This window comes from Oratosquilla oratoria, chromosome 41 (assembly GCF_046742065.1).
Source record: "Oratosquilla oratoria isolate Oo_2021 chromosome 41, ASM4674206v1, whole genome shotgun sequence".
NCBI classification, from domain to species: Eukaryota; Metazoa; Arthropoda; class Malacostraca; order Stomatopoda; family Squillidae; genus Oratosquilla; species Oratosquilla oratoria.
In genome coordinates this window covers 33793691-33798690 of record NC_134817.1, presented here as the reverse complement: position 1 = coordinate 33798690, position 5000 = coordinate 33793691, and positions in this window count along the sequence as shown.

Sequence of the window (5000 nt, the reverse complement as noted above, 5' to 3'; positions counted from 1 at the left end):
ATTTTATTCACATACACGAAGCTTCAGGGGGAAAAAAATCCTTTTGGTCGCTACATTCAATTACAGAAAAAAACGACAGTTCAAACTGTTCAAACTGACTGCGAGGAAATTAATAAAACCGTGTGACGGCATTTGGAATAAAGGTATGAGTACCAACAGAAAAGGAAGGCTTACCATTAATAAAAAAAAAATATATATATATATATATATATATATATATACATATACATATATATGTAGATATACATATATATATATATGTATGTATATATGTATGTATAGGGTGGAGATTTTCTCTCAATCATGTTTGATTAAAATTTATGGCAATATTATTATTACAGATTTCTTATCTGTTTTTTCTCCTTCTCTGAGAGCATTTATTCCTTTCACAGGAAATTTGTCGTATAATGTCTCCATATGACTTTGTGTTGTACATTACACTTGGCTTCCTAAGTTAAATACTGGCCAGAACGCGTTCTGGCCAGTATTTTACTTAGGTAGCCCTGCCCAATACCATGTACAAAACAATGTCATATGGAGACATTATACGACAAATTTCCTGTGGAAGGAAAAAAGGCTCTCAGAGGAGGAAAAACAGATAAGAAATCTGCAATAATAATATTGCCGTGTGTATATATGTATGTATATATATATATATATATATATATATATATATATATATATATATATAAATATATGTATACATATATATCAAGGACTACTATTACACAGGACGTGCGCACCCAGATCCCTGGGTCCGCTAGCGGAGGCCATTGCTTTCTTTGTAACCTAACATTTTATATTGGACAAATATATCAAAACTAGAAACATAACATTGTATATAGGACAAATATATCAACTATTGACTTATTCAATGTAGTATAAGCTAATATAAACTTTTATAGTGAAATAAGAAACTATTTTTAAGGCACTGTTATGCTTTGAAATGCCAATTTTAGCCGGATTTAACAGGTATTATTGTATGAGGTTAGTGTACAGCAGGGTTGGCGATTTTTTTTATTTATTTTTTTTTTTTAATATAAAAATCGTTTTTTGTTTTATCTAAATCAGATTTATTTGATTTAAATCGATTTTTTTTTTTTAGCTTTTAAATATTGTGGGATTGCTATCTGATATGCGATCTGATTGCTAAAGGAGATTTTTTGCATATCAATATAAGGAGCAGTTGGAAATAGGTATGTTATAACACATTTGTAAATGTTCACTATAAACCCACTATCGGAGAAATAATAACGGAAGTACAGGGAAACTGTATATTTCGACTACTATCTGTAGTCCTCTTCAGCAGAATAGTTACAAGAAGTTAAGGTACAAATATATATGAGGTAGTGAGGGGTACATAAAAGGGGATGGGGAAAGTGGGGGACTCAGGTTACATGCCCTTGAAATGGTTGGGTCAAGGAAGGACAGTTGGTGATATTTTGTCCGACCGCTCTTGAAAACGGTCAGCGGTCAACAAATTATTGTCCGGCTAAAATTGGCATTTCAAAGCATAACAGTCCCTTAAAAATAGTTTCTTATTTCACTATAAAAGTTTATATTAACTTATACTGCATTGAATAAGTCAATAGTTGATATATTTGTCCTATATATAATGTTATGTTTCTAGGTTTTGATATATTTGTCCAATATAAAATGTTAGGTTACAAAGAAAGCAATGACCTTCGCTAGCGGACCCAGGGATCTGGGTGCGCACGTCCTGTGTAATAATAGTCCTTGATATATATATATATATATATATATATATATATATATATATATATATATATATATATATATATATACGTATGAATATGTATATATATATATATATATATACGTATATATATACAGTATATATAAATACATATATATATATATATATATATATGTATATATATATATGTGTGTGTGTGTGTGTGTGTGTGTGTGTGTATTCACTTGGTCTTTGGATCACGTGTTGGACTCGTGATCGACAGCTATTTCCCTCCTGGAAGAGAGCTCAGAGCTCGTAGGTCCGATCTATGGGTAATGCTATGACCTTGCACACACACACACACACCCAATTTCCCCGCCCACGAGAGTCAGAGTAACGACCCGAAGCGCAGCGGTACCGAAATAATTTCGGCCCTGGGCAGGATTCGAACCAAGAACTGCGGGCCACTATGGTGGCAGTTCAGCGCTCTACCAACTACGCCACCGAGTCGTGTGTGTGTGTGTGTGTGTGTGTGTGTGTGTGTGTGTGTGTGTGTGTGTGTGTGTGCCGGCGTCACCACCATCATGGGAATTCTACAAACACGACTAATTAAGTGACATTTGGCAGCTTGTATGGTAATGTTGTTACAACTTGAGACTAATTATTCTTTTAATTTAAACCTATTTTCAAGATGGACTGTCTTAATTTTTATTAAACCCTTAAATTCGTGTTAATTATTATTCTTTTTTACATTATTTTCTGAACAATGATAACATACAGATTCCTGACAGACTCCTGCAAGGTCATCTTGAAACGCGACCCAAGTTAGGTCAGGTCAGGAAGCGAAAAGGCTGGCATCGGTTCTGCTGGCAGGAGGGCTGACGCGACTGTTCAGTTCGGTCGAACCTGGCATTGTCAGCAATAATTTCTACTCGATAGGCTTCACAGAATTTCATCTAATTCATTGTTAACCCATTATCGAGGTCTTGTGCACACACACACACACACACACACACACACACACACACACACGACTCGTGGCGCAGTGGTAGCATTCGCGGCCGCCACTACGGCGGTCCGGATTCGAATCCCGCCCAGGCGTAAAATAATTTCAGTATCGCTGCGCTTCGAGTCGTTACTCCAACTCTCGTGGGCGGGGAGTTGGGGATGTGCGTGTAAGGTCACAGCATTACCCATAGGTCGGTCATATATGAGCTCTGAGCTCCCATCCTGGAGGGAAATAGCTGTCGATCATGAGTCCAACACGTGATCCAAGACACACACACACACACACACACACACACACACACACACATGTATATATATATATATGTATATATATATATATATATATATATATATATATGTATGCGTGTGCGCGCGCGCGTGTGTGTGTGTGTGTGTGTGTGTGTGTGTGTGTGTGTGTGTGTGTGTGTGTGTGTGTGTGTGTGTGTGTGTATGCGTGTATGTATGTGCGTGTGTGTGTGTATATACGTTCGTATGTATGCATATAGATGCATTTATTAACGTGTTCATAATTACATATATTTTTAAGCTTCAATTATTTCAAGATTTCATGAACCGACTGATTTATGCAAACTTAGCCTCATTAGTCTTTCGAATATTCATTTCATATTTTTTCCATCGTTTCTAAATATCTTTGTGTCTTTGATGAGGTTAATATAAACAGTCAGTTTGTGGATATTTTTTTTTTTCCTTTCTTTTTTCGTATGTTTACATTTCTCGTCCTCTCCGCTTTCGCACACAATCGAACGCACATCCCCCGTCAATGTAAACACAAACTTTTAAAAGTCGACGTGTTTGAGACGGACTCACCAGCAGGGGAGAGACACATACAGAGAGAGAGAGAGAGAGAGAGAGAGAGAGAGAGAGAGAGAGAGAGAGAAAGAGGAGAGAGGGAAAAGGGGAGAGAATGAGAGGGAGAAGAAAAGAAAAAAAGAGAAATAAAGGAAAACGAGAGCGGGGGAATGTGAAAGAGAGAGACAGAAAGAAAAAAGAGGAAGAAAAAAGAAAAAAGAAAAAATATTAGAAATTAAATAAAATAAGAGAGGGGGCAAATGAGAAAGATAGATAGATAGATAGAGAAAGAGTGGGAGGTTGAGAGAAGGAAAGAGAAAAAATAGAAAAATAGAAATAAATGAAAATAAGAGAGAGGACTGATGAGAAAGACAGAGAGAGAGAGGGAAAGAGAGAAATTAGATAAAAATAAAAGAAAATAAGATAGCGGGGAAATGGGAAAGAGAGAGAGAGAGAGAGAATGGAAGAGAAAGAGAGAAAATTAGATAGAAAAAAGAGAGCGGGGAAACGAAAGAGAGAGAATCAAAATGGCCACTTTCTAAATTAATCTATAAAGCGACAAGTCACGCTTTACAAACTTCTTTTTTTCTTCTTCTTCTTCCTCCTCTTCCTCCTCCTCCTCATAATTTTCCTCCTCTTCTTCCTCCTCCTTCTCCTCTTCCTCCTCCTTCTCCTCTTCCTCCTCCTTCTCCTCCTCCTCTTCCTCCTCCTTCCCCTCCTCCTCTTCCTCCTCCTTCCCCTCCTCCTCTTCCTCCTCCTCCTCTTCCTCCTCCTTCTCCTCCTCTTCCTCTTCCTCCTAATCTTCCTCCTCCTCCTCCTCCTCCTCTTCCTTCTCCCCCTCCACTTCCTCCTCCTCTTCCTCCTCCTTCTCTTCCTCCTCTCCCGCCCCTTGAGTCACGATGACCACGGTTCGATTTCCAATGGTCACTGACGGTGGCTTCGGCCGCAGCAGAGAGCACACATACACACACACACACATGACACAGTGGCGCAGTGGTAGTATTCGCGGGCGCCACTACGGCGGTCCGGGTTCGAATCTCGCCCACGGCTGAAATAATTTCAGTATCGCTGCGCTGCGGGTCGTTACTCCAACTCTCATGGGCGGGGAGTTGGGTGTGTGTGTGTGTGAGCGTAAGGTCACAACATTACCCATAGATCGGTCATATATGAGCTGTGAGCTGTCTTCGGAAAGGGAAATAGCTGTCGATCACGAGTCCAACACGTGATCCAAGACCGTGGTGAATCACACACACACACACACACACACACACACACACACACACACACACACACACACACACACACACACATATCCCATATATTGCTCGGGTTAACTTTGTTTCTGATTTCTATCAATCGAATGTATTATCTTACGATGGAGCCTGGACTGTGTGTGTGTGTGTGTGTGTGTGTGTGTGTGTGTGTGTGTGTGTGTGTGTGTAAGTCTACATTACGTCATCACTTGAGCATAGGCCTTGCCCTCAGC